The sequence below is a fragment of the Perca flavescens genome, chromosome 4 (assembly GCF_004354835.1).
Source record: "Perca flavescens isolate YP-PL-M2 chromosome 4, PFLA_1.0, whole genome shotgun sequence".
Classification (NCBI taxonomy): Eukaryota; Metazoa; Chordata; class Actinopteri; order Perciformes; family Percidae; genus Perca; species Perca flavescens.
Genome location: NC_041334.1, coordinates 21,741,615 through 21,757,767, shown reverse-complemented (window position 1 = coordinate 21,757,767; position 16,153 = coordinate 21,741,615). Strand labels below are relative to the sequence as shown.

The 16,153-nt window shown below is 40.2% G+C and overlaps 1 protein-coding gene across 4 annotated transcripts in view; it reads right to left on the bottom strand.

Annotated features, from left to right (window-relative positions):
- The window catches only part of LOC114554756 (kazrin-like), a 108,790-nt gene that overhangs the window by 85,736 nt on the left and 6,901 nt on the right, over positions 1-16,153 (bottom strand). The window contains exon 1 of one of the 4 annotated variants that reach the window (XM_028576777.1): positions 14,112-14,198. The exons of the other annotated variants lie outside the window; for them this stretch is intronic. The gene's annotated coding sequence lies outside the window, so the exon portion shown is untranslated. Of the gene's footprint in view, positions 1-14,111; positions 14,199-16,153 lie in introns of those variants that run through there. 4 annotated transcript variants of the gene reach the window in all.

Sequence of the window (16,153 nt, the reverse complement as noted above, 5' to 3'; positions counted from 1 at the left end):
TTCATGCCATCAATTTTTTGTATTTATGTATGCCTAACATGTTTATTAGTTAAATGTTTTAAAAATGTCTTTCAAAAACCTTTTTCATGTTCTACAGACATAAATAGGATATTGTGTAAAGTTTTCTCAGCTTTTCTCTACATGCCATAATATTAAAGTTATTTTACTATAAAAAAAAGAGAAATGTTCAGTGTATTCCGAGATGAATAGACAGAGATTAATGTATAATTGTTGAGTCCTTTTTTATTTCCAAAAACATTTCATGAATAAATCCTTTATTCTGGAGCATTTTCTAACAATGTGAAAGATCACCCCCATCAGGTTCGTATATCTTCACATCTATATTTCTGATGTAAAATGTACAATCACTTAAATCAGAGGGACATTGTGTTTTCTGTGACGCACCCTCCCACACACAGGTGGCCCAGTGCTTCTGTGACTGTGAGATGTGGACAGCTCATTACAATTTTTGTAGCCACCCACAGGAGCAAAACAACATCAACAATGAACTCTAATGAGGCATGTTGGGGCTTTGTCAGGCTGTACAACCTTGTGAAAGGAGAATAATGTGCATATGAAAAGAAAAAAACAGCTCACTCATAAAATGCAATCCCTCCTCTGGGAAAATACCCGTTCCAGTGTCTGTATGTTATTGTTGTTAATTTGCAAAATCGCACAAAATATGAACAAGGGAGGGTTTCTTTTTTTGATGCAGATGTGCAATACAGTAAAATGTATTCCAATGTGCTCAGTCAGCTGTCCCACCAAAAATCGTGATGAAAACATAAAAATTACTCTTTTGCTTCTGCTCGCTTTGGGGACCAACTGTAACAGCCACAGAGTCACAGTGGCCAACAAGCCTCTGCCAAGGCATTTTAGGAAGCTCCAAGAACTTAACACTTGGTGCCCAAAATACCCGGAGTCGGATGAAAGGATGGGGGAGTCTGAGTGAGAATCTGAGGCAATCCCAAAAGAGAGAGAGCGTGGCAACATTTCAATTACACCGATGCCAAATAAATACACAACACAATCTTGTTGTGGGACAAAGCCTGCATTGAACCTAAATCAGGGGTATAACACCACAGCGAATGTTAATTTTGAATCTTAAGAAAACATGCCGCTGTAAAGCTAACTGCATGTTTGTTCAAACGTAGGGATTTGGACAGATCAGTTATAGCTTAGCAAAGTTTGCCTTGCATAGAAAGAACTGAAGCCTTCTGCATCTGACAGCATCAACACAAGCCTGTAATTTAGCTGTTTTCCTCATTGTTCTGCATTACTATCTGCAGCAAGGTCCAATTCACCCGCTGATGGTCTGCGTGTTGCAATTTCCCAGAGAAATTGTACACCTTACACCAAAGGAATACTATTCTACTGTGCATTGCTAGCATGTTACAGTATCTTAAGTCTTTTTTATCTTCATGTCTGGCCCACACACAGCAGATACTTCACATTTCACTCCAATGTCACACTTCCACAGTTCAAAACACATTTGATCCTTTCCCTCTGGCTAGTGTCCACTAATTTCTGATGCAGAGCAGATGGGAGTTTTTGTGTGTGCAGAGCTTTGTCTGACTTTATGGGCAAAGCTGGGAATATGTGAACATGGAGTGCATAATTGTGACAGTGGATTTAGAGAGATTGACCTCTGTGGAAAGCAAACTACATGGGTTTTGGGTTTCTTTGCGTTGTTGTATTCCCCCAGAACTAAAGCTCTGAGAAATCAGAGAATCTGTCCAAAACAATCAGGCAGGCAGGAGCTGAGGCAGACTGCCAGGCGTCTCTTCTCTCTCCACAGCGAGCGAGAGGATCCCTTGCGACCCTGTTTCATTCTCTTTTCCACAGTTTCCACACCTCACAACAGCTATGTTTTAGCTTGTTTAGATACTAAACTGTATTTGATCGGCTCAGATCTTCATCCAGACACTCAATTCAGCCAGGTCCAAAGAGGAACATCACACACACCTATTGTGCATATTTTGTACCCTGTTTTACTGCATGTAAGCAAGCAGAATACAGATTTATGTCATAGGCTTTTGATTGCATTTCTGTTACTAATGAGTCTATCAAGAGTCAACTGTTCACTTGACACTAGTACACTTGATGATTGTCTCTCATACAGTAATAAAATTAGAAAGTAATAGTTAATGGTTATGCTAGCAGCTTTGTGAAGCTGCACTTACTGTAGGTACAGCAGTGCTTTGCACCTAATAGAAGACTACGCTAAAACGCAGATGTCTAGCAGTTATAATGTTTACTATTATGTTGAGCATCTTATTTTAGAATTTTATCATACGAACATTTGCTAATTAGCACTTAACACAAAGTATAGCTGAGGCTGATGGGTAGGTCATTAGTTTTGCAGATATTTAGTCAAAAACTTACTAAATACTGGGCAATTAACATTTTGACCTAAAGTTTTTGGATCACAAAACTGACAACAATTCATCCCGAGGAGGACGGATGGATGTCTGCACCAGATTTCATGTTATCTATCCAACAGTTGTTGAGAAATTGCACTCTGAACCACAAATGTAAACCAATGGATCACCAAAGTCACTAGGATTCATCTTTTTTGGACCATCAACGTCAGTACTCTGTACAGATCTTCAAATCAATCCATCTAACAGTTGTTGAGATATTTCAGCCTGGACTAAAGTGGTGGACAGACTGACCAACAGACAGACAGACAGACACTAGCATGGCTAAAACAATATACATGGAAATTCAGTTGATGGGTTAATCGACAGTTATTCTGAAATACTCCAAATTGTACATGTCTCTGCATGAGTTGACAGGATACATGAATGATTATCTGTATAGAAGTTACCTCTATTCATATTTCAATTATGTAAAGACATACAAGATATGTTTCTTAACATACTGCATGCTTCCAGATGTTGTATAAGGGAACTTCAGGCACATTGTCTTATTTGCAACTGCAATGTGAAAACACTGGAAACATGTTTAGTTTATTTAGATGCATGTCAACAAGTCATGAAACATAATCTGTGTTCTTTTAATATTAAATATATAATATGTTCACAATGGTTCCCCAATTCTAATAAAATATATTGACTTTAAGTTTGATATGCAGTATATACAACTTTCAATGAGCCAGAGTTACCCTTAAAGGTTGATTGGTCAGTACACCCTAAAAACATCATATTTTTCATATTACAAAAATATAAGAAAAAAATGTTTTTGTATTATATTATATTAGGGCTGCAACAACGAATCAATAAAATCGATAAAATTTGATTACTAAAAAAGTTGGCAACGAATTTAATTATCGATTTGTTGTGTCGCGCAACTATTAGGCAACCTAGTCGCGGAGATGAAAGAAAATTGAGTTGAGCGCGGAGCAGAGCGGAGCAGAGCGGAGCAGCGCGGAGCGAAAGAAAAGAAAAAAGAGCAGAGCGGGGGTAGAGGAAATACGGAGAGACCAGAGAGACCCGTAACGTTGTTCTGAAACACTCGGCGGAGGCAGAGAAATCAGTACGACCCAAGTCATCCAAGTTGTGGGAGCATTTCACACTAAATAAATCAAAAACGTGTTAATTGCAAGATAAACAAAAGCGACAAGGCATGGCACGGGCGCACCACAGTGATGAGTCAGCACCTAAAACGTAAACCTGTTGAGTCCTTGATGAGGAGTGTTAGGTTTAAACAAGTTATAACATTGGTGATGTCTGATAAAAATGTACTTTTAGTTGAATGAACACTGTAGCTGGAGGAAGCACTGAATCAACCGATTGCATCACACCACACTAAGCATTTGACTGCCTCACCCAAAACCTAGCTTCTAAAGAATTAATTAGGTCATGGCTGTTATTTAGTATACTGTAGGAGACTCCTTGTCCCCACAGGAAAGGTAACTGTTGTCTCTTTTTGGGAAGCCGTCCCCTGTTGAGCTAGACGTGATTAGAACAATGAAATTGTATTCATTTAGTTGGAATGATTGGGAACGTACACTTTTCTTTTGAGAGACATCTGACCAATAGGGGAAGATTTCATTTGAGGAACCACCCAGGTGTAGGGAATAAATGTGTGATCCGGAGAATGTCTCAGGACTGTTTTCGATGTGACTCCACAAGGAGATGCATGGATTCAGTCCGCTGTCAGCTGCAGTGTAACATTTGTTTTGTCATGTCGCATGGCTGCTAACTGTGACCTGACAGGGGAAGCATGTCTGCATTCTGCTGCTGGCAGTGTTTTATGTTTTATGTTTGATTGTGTTTTGACTGTCGTTTTCATTGTGTTGTTTTATTAAACCTTTTGCTTAACTTTCAATTCGACCCCAGCTTCTCCTCCTTCCTCCAGAAATCAGAACGACCACGTCTTTTAGACTTTTCTTAACAGGAGGAAGGGAGTTCAACAGCAGGGTAAAGTCACTACACTATCCTACTTCTGTTCCGTTCTGAAGTGAGGAACGTACCGTCCCTCCAGTAGCTCTTCTGGTGCTGCTGTTTACTCGTTATCCAGCTGACTAGCATGACAAGCTAGCGTTAGCTCGGCAATAACAGTAATAAAGCAGGGGTGGTATAGTTTGCAAGACTAAAGACACGGTTTTATTCACTCGCCTTTTTTGGCCCATTCATTTTTCAATCTGTTGTCATGTATATATTATGTGCTTTGTCCCATATCAGTTATTGTTGACAAATATAATAGTTTGTGGTATGTACTGTATGGTGATGGTAATAATTTAATGAATAAGTGTGTGTGTGTGTGTGTCTGTCTGTCTGTCTGTCTGTGTGTCTTGTCTGTATCTGCTATTTGGGTTACTTACCTTTACACAACTATTAACTAAAACAACAAGTATGTATGTATTGAGTTGATGTAAATTAATGCTTTTTTTTTTTATCGATTCATCGATTAATCAAAAAAATAATCGACAGATTAATCGATTATTAAAATAATCGTTAGTTGCAGCCCTATATTATATATTGTATTTTTTATATATAAATGTAACACCAGTAGATTCTCCTGAGGATATTAAATCAAATCAATAAATTCAAAATAATAAAGCGAAAGAACTTAAGCCAAAAAGCTATTTATCTCTGAAAACAGTTTGTAACACAGTTTCAAGCCATGAAGTAATTCACACTCACTTTTTTTTTTCTTGTCTGCTATTCAGTTCAAGTGAAAGCTGTTAGAAATTAAAGCTCTTGAGGGCAGCCCAGAGGAAAACATCTTCACAATGAAGACTGCAGGGCAGGAAAAGTTTTCTGCTCTCCCTGCAGATTCTCTACACCGCAGTTTCACCAGGAAACACTGAATCAAAATTTTAAAAAGAACTAAATAGAAGAAGGTAAAACATTCCTCACTCATTTTTTCACAGTTTTTGTCAGGGGAGGATTCAATTAACCTTCCTGTTTCAAGTCTGTTAACATATAAACACAGTAATTTATTTCGAGCTTACAATGCAACAGCATGCTAATTACCTCCAAGACAGACCTTCAAGTGAATTAAAACAACTCACTGACCATTTAAGTAGAAACAGTTAAACCATCAGAGGACATGGTTTAATCTGTAGCATTTTAAGATTGCTGACAGTAGCTAGTTGGCAATTAACAAAAACAGATTTTCTTAAAAATGTTAAGGGGTATTATATGGCCAAAAATATTGGGACACCTCAAATTACACCCGTATGTGATCGTTGAGTATCTCATTTCAAAACTTGGGCAGTAATTTATTACCAGCCGTCACTTTCCACAACATTTTGTAACCTCACTAGAGGGATTACTCTATTCAGCCTCAAGAGCAGTCATAAGGTTGGACACTGACTACATTTTCCATAATGCAACTGAATAGCATATTTTGTTTGATCCTCACTGCCTTGCAAAGGCCTACATCTTTCAAACCCCTCAACTCCAGTTTGTAATGGAGTCTCCAAGCCAAAACTGAGATGACAAACCAAACCATGAAAAACAGCCAAAAGTATGAAAGCATGATCTTCCCTACCTAACTATATGGGATAATAAAGATCAGCACAGACCACTGCTCACATGAATTTCAAATTGTTATATTATGATGCAATTTGTGATTTGCATATCTGAAAATATCAGCTACTGGCTAACCGATCAAACACTTCTCTCAACACTGCCCATTAATCCTGAAGGTTTCTCTCTCAATAGTTTTATCACATTATCTTTCAAGATACAAATGTATGATATACTGTACAGTTAAACTTTCAAGAAACAGTCAGCTGAGGTAAAGCCCTTTAAGACTCATTGGGATGGAGAGAGCTGCATCTCACTCTGTCAACCAGCTCTGAGCAAGCAGCATCAGAGCACAAAGCTCCAATGTGGAAGCAGAAACTGCAGGAGGGATTTGATTTTGCCCACAGCAACATTGCCACCACCTGGTAGCTTTGATACATGCTGCAACCGCATGAAACGAAAATGTACGTCTCAACTGTCTCACTGACCACGGCCTGAACAGCTGAAAGTGAAGCGGTGACAAAGACTGGTAAACACATAGACCCTTCATAACATCTGCCATGGCCTCCACTATGTGAGGTCATAAAGTTATTATTATTAATTAATCTTCGCGAAGTGACTCTAAACCATCACACATTCAAAAGGCAAATTGTGTTACTGGTTATACCCGATGCTTCATTCATATTAACCCATTATCTCTAGAACAAATCAACAAATTGCACTTTTAACAATAAAAATATAATTACCTCCAAATGGTAACGGAATTTATCACAAGAATGAGTTGAATTCTGATCACTCCAAAACCTGTTCTTGATGTGTAATTAAAATATTGTTTTTACCAGTCCAGAGAAGGCCAGGAATTAAATGCTCTCATATTGCATTAAGTTGATCAGTGTGCCACCTTGTGAGAAGTACAAGAGATCACCGTAGAGCGATCCAGGTTTCTCTTTCTTCCTTTGAGTCAAAGAATTTAGAAAAACAAATCTCAGGGGAGGGGACGCTGAACCATCGGCTGAACATAAAAGCCTCCAATGTGGCCAGGTTGGGTCAGTGGTAGAGCAGGCGCACATATACTGAGAGGTTTATGTCTCGGCACAGAGGTCCAATGTTTGAATCCAATCTGTGACAATTTCCTGCATGTCTTCCCCCTCTCTCTCACCTAGCTGTCCTGTCAAAAATTAAAGGAAAAAGGAAAAGAAGAAAAATAATCGTAAAAAAAAAAAAAAAAAAAAAAAAAAGCCTCTTTGATAATGTGTCTGAGGCCATCTCTTCAACACCTAATGAGCGACTCGGAGAGGATTGTGGCTCTCACTAAAATGACGCCACTCACACAAAGGTAATTCATGTACAGATAAGGTGCAGCGCGCCTTCATATCAGGTGTAATGGTGTGTAATGGCAAAAAAGGGCAAGTAACTGCTTTTACAAAAAGGTCAGGGGTCAGGAAACGTTTGAATGATTTAAATGTATTTTTGGGATTATTCATGTTAGCATCCATATAAAGTCTTATATAACAGCTTCATTCAATTACAAAGCAGGAGCAGGAAAATGCTGGACAGAAGGGAGTGAAATCCTTTAACAGCTGTATATAAATGAAAGGAAAAAAATTCACCTTTGTTTTTGTTCGGTGCACTCTAGGAGTCCCTGTGTTTTAATTGATTTCATTGGTGGACCTACTTTCCTGCAAATTGTCTCATCTACTCCTACATTCGTTAGTAACTTTAATGTTTCCCAAAATCACTTTGAGCAAGCTGTGGATAATAGGTGTAGGTGGAGAAATATAGCATTAGTGACAGCGACAGCAGCAGGGAAAGACAAAAGCTTGCATTTGCATTGTGTTCTTTCAAGACTATTGCTGGAGAGAAACAGATTCCTTCTCCTATAGTCTGAACCACCAGCAGATAGCTAAAAAAAAATCACTGCTGCTTTGTAGCTGTGCAGCAAATATCTCAACACAATGTCACAGTGTCTGCATTTAGCTGGTTATCCACAGGAATATGAACTACAGAGCACAAACTGCACCGAGGAAAGCAGAGGTCCATCGCTAATAGCTGTTTTCGGCAGCAACCAGAAAGCATTGAAATGAGCTTAAGGAGAAACTTTGAAGGTACAACTGACAGACAGCAGAAAAGAAATCTCTCTGCATCAGCTGAGATAAGGAGGTGACATAAGGACCCTCTTGTCTTCTCACAGAGTCGGGGTAAACACAGCTTGTTAGAGTAGACCTGTGTGAGCTCAAAGTGACATTTGAAAATCCAAAAGCTGCACGCTGGAGTGCCTTTCGAGAGCCGGTGCTACAGGCAGCACCGGTGACAAGGCTGCAGCCAATTAGGACTGTATGTGAGCACGTGTCGGTACCTGTCTTTCAGGACGGATAAAAGTGGGTCAGAGCCACAGCGTATCTTGGTACCAGAGCACAACGGCAGATAGCACACAATTTATATACTTCAAATGAGACAGATGGGGATTAAATAGCTGAACTGGAAATTTGCTCTTATATGGGGTGACGGTTCTGAATCCATTATCATTATCAGCCACTTTGATGCTCAAAATTCAATTTCAGAGCAGGTTTCTAATAAAAAGGCTTAGTTCAGGCTTCAGGTATTGCCACTATCGTTCATTAACACGTTTCTGCGCAGGTAAACAACTCTGCAAGTTCAAAGGCACATCAACTCAACATATTAGCAAGTTAGACATTACCGGGGGGAGAAAACTGTTGCTGCCATATTTCATGAGCTTTTTTTCATTTCCCTCTCACATCAAACACTCCAAACCACGCCGGAGAGGACAGCGCTGAGCGCTGTTAACTAATGCCAAGCATGTCTCTCCAAGTACACGTCTGTGGACGACAGCTCAGACCAAGATGACATCAGAGTTGTGATGCAAAAACCACTTGACATAATTGCTGGTTGGATGCGGTTGTGAACCGAGAGCCTCTGCCTCTGATATATAGTCTGCGTTCAAGGTCTCTGGTCTCAGCTCTGCCTTCACACACCAGAGGGTAGACACAAGAACATGAAAAATAGATGATAAAGGACTTTAACTTCGCACTAACTAAATCCATGGAGCAAGCTGTGCTATAGAAGGTCAGTTATATTAGGTGCCATTCATCCTATATTTTCTATTCAAAGCCTATTCTAGCCAAAAAAAGACATTTCAAGAAGATGTTGATGCTCATTTTTCACTATTTGCTGGCATTTTATATACCAACTTAGAGAATGATTAACTGAGAAAATAATTTGCAGATTTAAATAAAATAATTATTAGTTGCAGCTCTAATACATGTATTTGATATGTGATATTTGACAAAAGGAAAAGTTAAGTGATATGTGGTGCTATCATATAGCTGTCTGATGGAATCTGGACCTGTGTGACATTACTACGCAATTCCTCTGTTGACTTCAGCTAAATCTACCTAAAGTTACAATTTCATTTTACTGTGTGTTGTTTTGTTTCTTGTTATATTGTCTTGTATAACAATATACAATATGTTGTATGTTGTCATCTTGTCTATCTAACGTTATAAAAGAACTAAAAAAACATTTTGTGGTGGAGGGGTTCAGGTGGGTCACGTCAACTGAAATAACTGATTTTAAAGTTTGATGCTGACGTGCTGATTGGCTCACAGAGGTCGTGACAAAATCTATTTGGCTGAAGTGAAAGTGTGAATGCTTTCTATCAGCTGATAGAGTGAAAAGATGGCAAGAAAAATGTAGATTAATCATAGGAGTAAGCATGCACTTATCCTAAGTTTCATTTTTTTGGATTGATGCACAGGCAATTTTGGAACAGATGAAGCTTGGTTAGTTATCTTATGTAGCTACTAAAAACTCATTTATCAAGATGCTATTCACTAGGCTTAATTACTTAAACATTAACTATCCATGAAATGTTTACCTTATTTTTTTTTTCTACCCCAAAATGTAAAGCCTTACTACGCTGGCAATATACTGCATTATGTTTTTCAGTGTGGCCTGTGTAGGCTGGCTTTGTCAGCATAATATTTAAAAACTACAGTCAAATTAGCCATCCTGGAGGCTTCACTGTACTTCATATAATGAGGAACATATGTGTTTAAGTTGGTAAGTGGAGGATATTTTTATCTTGTGAGTGTATTCTTGTGCCTAAGTTACCAGTGACCAGACGTCCCCGGGTCCCCGGTTTCGGTGACATGTCCCCGGCTGGAGCTGTCCCCGGAAATGTCCCCGGTTTTCACTGTGACTGACAGACCCGAAATCAGAATGAAAGAAAGAAAACACTGACCAAACGTATAGTCGCGCAGCCTACACGCGCAGCCTCAAGACAGCCAGAGCGCTGCTCAGAGCTCAGAGATGTTCTAGAATGCCCATATTTTACGATGCTAAAATTATATGGAGTCTGGGGCGTTTAGCGAACGCAATTTCGCGGACTTTTTTTATGTTTAAAAAAAGGATCTTACTCTTTAACAGAAAGGTCGACCTCCTTAGAAATCCTTTCCATAATGTTGCCAGACACTTAGAATATTAATCTGAGCCTGACAGTGGCAAAACAAGCATTTTTATGAACATAAATACAAGCTGGACAATTGTCCTATTAACTTTGTAAGTTAAACATTGTAGCTTGTTTCGCCGTTGCCGACTGCAGCGATCTCGTTTAATACTGGACCATGTCAAAGGAAAATATTTTCTCGATAGTTTTAATTGTATCCGTTACTCAATGAGCTGTTGCAGAAACAAGCCAAGCGTGAAGCAATAAAGCAAAAGCTGTCCGATAAATGTAGTGCAGTAAACATTACAACATTTCCCTATGAGGTGTAGTGGAGTACAAGTATAAAGCAGCAGCAGGGGCGATTCTAGGATCAGGCCTTTAGGGGGGCTCAGCCCCTGATTAGAATGTGACACAGCTATAGTGCATGCAAAAGTGTTAATCTGCGCCATGAAATTACCAACTTCTTCACAACTGTACTCCTGCTCTCCCTCTGACAGATAGAGTCTCAGCCAAAGGTGTGAGTCTGGCACAACCACCTCAACCACAATCTAAGTGTTCCAATGATATTAGCGCCAGTTGCTGTGACAAATGGTTTGCTTACATGAAATGTTATCATATTTGCATTCTGCATTTCTCTGCACAACCATTACTCTCTGTGAAATATCTCACAAACTCTTCACTCAACACATGCATCGGTACAACAAGCGGTTCCCGGGTAATCCGGTTTTGAAATTGCAACAAATTTCTACATGGTCTCCAACTTTGGGCCAAAATTATAATGTATTCTCATGTAAACTATTTATGTCAGCACAGAACTTTTGTATATATATATATATATATATATATATATATATATATATATATATATATATATATATAGGCATATATCCCACTTACAAATATGACTATATATTTCTACTGGTATGCTTCCTAGTGACATTAATGCAAAAATATGAAGAAAAAACTATTCCACCTGTGTGTGCATAGTTAAAATTCTGAAGTGCAAAATAGTTCAGGCTACAGCACAAATATTTCCATCCATAGATAAGAATAATCAAGTTTTTCTGGATTTCTTTTCAAAGTGCACCAGGTTGATGCATTTAAACGTTAAAATAGACAACATTTTCTTACAGGGGAGCATGCCCATGGACCTCCCCTAGGGGGGCTTGTGCCCCAGTGCAGGTCTAGGTCTAGTGACACTCCTGGGGCAGTGTCCCCATTTTAAGTTTACAAAGATAAAAACATTACCTGTTTTGGAGGTATTTACGCTTCTGAGCTGAAAATGTCCCTGGATTTTGTCTCAGAAATCTGGTCACCTTAGGCTAAGTACAAAGGTGAAGACTGCGGAGCAGTGATGTTGTGCCCAACAGGTGCTGCAGTGCATTAAGAGGTTGGAATGAGAATGATCCGTCATTCAAATCAGTGAATGCTTCCTGAAGACATCCTCACAGTGCTGCAGACTTATGCACCAGAGACATTTATAAGAGCATTATGTGTTTGACATTGGACCTGAGTGAGGCGTTAGCTCTGGTGAGTTTGGTGTCAGCAACAAATCCCCAAACAAACCTAGCAGCTACTGTTATGTAATATCTGAAGACCTAGTGACTCTATACCCGCATTAAGACGTATTACCAGGGGGCATGAGTTCAAAGCAGGCATTGAGTCTGATAACACTGTGGTGGTTGGTACACACACGTGGACCTAAAGACACTCATCTCCAGACATACACACACTCATTTCACAACATCCTTGTAAACTCATTCCTACAGAATGATGGAGTCTCTTCAGTGTGTTTCACAATTAGCCTTTTCTTATGAAGAGTTGTTTATCCCGAGCTCAGGTTGATTCAATGCCCTTGTGATTTAGCGACTTGAATTTAAGGGATACTTTACCGATTTAGCATTAAGCTTTGTATCAGTAGAAACACTGAAAAGGTCGGAAAGGTTTTTTGCCCAGAGGCAATGGACTACAGCCAGTAGTAGCATGTTTTCAACCCGTCCATAGGGGGTTGGACTGGTCTTTACACGAAACTTACCGAAGAAAACCGAGTGTCAGTCATCTTGAAGTATCGCTAAACAGGCTCTCTTTTCATCAGCAAACTTTTACTACAATTATGTGCATTCAAACTACCGCACATGTGTACCACCGGGATACATTAGTACAGATCAGAGAATATGCAGGAAACTTTATTACAGACGGAATACTCAACACACTACGCGAGCTTCACCTGCTAGGAGACCACCACCTCAGCCTGCGGTGTCACCCAGTGCTGCTAGCCGGTAAGGGGACATCCTCAGCGATGAAACGCAAACGAAGGCTAGAGTATAACCTAGCTAGGTGGAAAGCTAACACTAGCTGGCCAACTGTTCCATCAATCCTGCTTCCAAGTGTCCACTCATTAGACAACAAACTGGACTACATCCAACTTCAACAAAACTCCCAACGCGAGTTCAGAGACTGCTGTGTTTTTGTTGTTGTGGAAACAGTGTACCGGACTATCCAGCCACCAGGCCTGCTGCTCTGTCGCCGGGTAAGGCTAGTGGAAGTGGGCTGTGTTAACACAGACTGGTGCAGAAATGGGGTGATTTGTATCCAACTAACTGCTAACCGCTGGTGGAGTTTGTGACTGTTAAATGCCAACCATTCTACATTCCAAGCAAATTCACAGCTGTGTTTAAACTGTGTTTACAGCCCACCAAGCGTTAATGCTAGTATGCATTAGCTGAACTTTACGGAGCATATAATGTGTGTGCACTAAATGTAGCCTGTTTTGTATGCCGTTTTTATATAATGTTGTTTTTATATATTTTAAATGTGTAACACCACTTGAGCCACGGTGAAACGTTGTTTCGTGTATATGGTTGAAACGACAATAAAACACACTTGAGTTGAGTTGAATGCTGCCTCACTGTCTGTAAACGGTAGAAGCAAATGCATTCTGGGCCCTATTTTAACGATCTGAAATGCAAGTATCAAACGTGAAACACAAGTAGCTTTGTGGGCGGATCTCGGGTGCTGTTGCTATTATACCGGCGGGATAAATGAGTCTTGCGCCCGACGCAAATCTAACAATGGGTTGGTCTGAAGTAGCTAGGTGTGGTTTGGGCGTAACGTGAAAATAACCAATCAGAGCGTCATCTCACATTCCCTTTAAGAGCAGGCGCGCTTGTTCCATGGCAGATTGCTATTATAACGGCGGATTTGCCTGGCGCACGCCAGCGGGAGCTGTCCGAGATGCGGCAAAGTAATAAATGTCCGTCTTGGCCGGGTGACGATGTTGCTGCGGCCTCTTGGGCGCATTTTCCCAAGGCTGGAGAGGATCGCTGCAGCCATGGAGCGTGGGCCTCCAAACGCACCACCTGCACCTGTTGTGCCCCTTCCTCCTCCCCCCACTCCATCTCCGTCCACCCGCTCCACCAGGAGCACATCGAGTGTCCAATCCCACCGTAGTTCAACATCACGTCTCCTTAAGTCCTCTAATATTTCCTCATTTATGTCATCAACAAATCCATGATTCATGGAAATGTTGTGTAAAACACAACAAGCCACAAAGAATGCTGCGACTTTTTGAGGACTGTACTGTAAAGTGCCTCCTGATCTATCCAAACACCTAAAGCGCATTTTCAGTAAGATTTTTCATTTTTACGCTACATTATGGCCAAGCATGCGCCACTAAAATAGCATCTGAATAACGCGTCACTTACTTTAGACCAGGTTTTTCCTGGTCTGTGACGGAACTGTTGTCTGAAACTGCAAAATAGCACTGGGGAACTTTTGCGCCAGAACACGGCTCCTCTTTTCATTTCAATTCATTCCCTAATTTACCGACGTGCGTCTGTAGAGGGAAAAGTCCGCTGTAAGTCGGGTGCAAAATAGGAATGATACATGTGTCCGTGTACAAAGGAAATTGCGCTGAGTGCAAGATAGGGCCCTCTGGGTTTTGGTGTCTTTCATCCATATGAGCCAAAAACACATTTTCTGGCTTATCTCGGCCTAGAAGGCACTAATTTCTAAAAAAAAATGTTTCACATTTCTACTACATAATTGATCCAATTTAAAGATATATTCATCTTTCCAACGGTGAAATATCCCTTTAAATTTAACTCTGACATGTGCACTCTGTGCACATCTTAATAAACTCTTGGCATCAAGTGTATGCATGTACAGTCAAGCTTCTCAACTTGCAAGCACATCTGATTTATAGTGTGTAGGTTTCAAACGTAGCTGTGCTCATTAGCTTTTACACTGTCAAAACATCATTGAACTTGATATACTTTAGCAAAACTGGTGCTGCCATTTCTTAGCTATTATTTATAGAAATAATAATCTTTAAGAACCACAAATATGCAGTGTCTATATTTCTTTTTTTAATGCAAAACAAACGGCCCCATTTGAACTAAAAACAAATGCTACCATAGTTGTTAATATTTTCTGGTCACATGCAGGCAGTCAATCCAACTGAAAGTCCTGTTCTCGCATTGTAACATTGACGTACACACAGTGTGCACTGTCACTCACATTTGTGAACAGCGTGCCCTGCATGTTAAGGAGAAGCACCCGGGAGAATAGGCTACATTTCATCACCACAGGAGCTCCCGCACTAACTACGGATGCAAATTTATACAGACTCAGGGCATGGCCGATTCTCTTTAGGATAGCTTTCTGCATCACAGTGCTGTAGTGCAGTGAGGGATGAGAAGTGGGATGTCTGATGGAATAGGATAGTATTTACAGTCATGCTGTGCTGCATAACAAAGCTTTAACATTTTTCAGCTCAGGTTCCTTATGTTTGCTGCAGTAGGGTGATAGTTTTGCAGATTAGACTGTATGTATGTATTTTCTATGAATGTAAGTTCTCTGCAAATATTCAATTTGTGTGTTGACTGTTATCTTGTCCCAGCCTTTGTGTTCTGTCTCCGTCTGCTCTGTGGTGTATTGTAGACGATGAACACTGGTGTTTTGGGAAACAGCTTAGCATATGTCTGCAGACAGCTGAACAGTGAGGGGTTTATTGCAGTCAGAGAGCGAAAAAGAGGCCAGCAGTACTGGGCACAGTATGGCAGATATGCAGAGTCAGCAGACACTCAGGCAGAGGGTTCAATGACGCAGAAAAAACGGTGGGGACGTGAACGGCACACTGGAAAAGCTGCTCTCAAGGTGTATGAATTCATTAGGAACATCTTTCATCGGGGCAGCTTGAGTGTGTTTTGTATTTCTGTCCTACACCTGATTGTGATAAGGAAGTGTGTGTTTTACATTGGTAAGGAAGTTGAATATTCCTTCAAACTTACACTACACTTACTACATTAACATCACACATTCACACAATTACAAAAACGCCACAGATACACACTCGTAAGTATACAGATGCCAAAATGAGCGGGATTAGCACCCCTGTGAAAGCTGCTGTTCATATCTTTAACACTCCCAGCAGCTCAGTAGTGCACAAAGCAGATCAAGCGGCGACAAATTTAGCTGCTTTAAAGTGGTGGAGATGGGTGACTATTAAATCTGGTAGATGTGTTCACTGAGCACACAGTCATCAGCTTATGTGCATCGGCTGCATCCACTTAAAATTTTGCAATAACCTCTTTTCTATGAGTGTGTGTGTGTGTGTGTGTGTGTGTGTGTGTGTGTGTGTGTGTGTGTGTGTGTGTATGTATGTATGTAAGAGAAAGAAAGAGAGGCAGATTGAGAGAAAGAGGAGGCACAACAGTTCAAAGTGCAAGAAATTAACTACAATCAA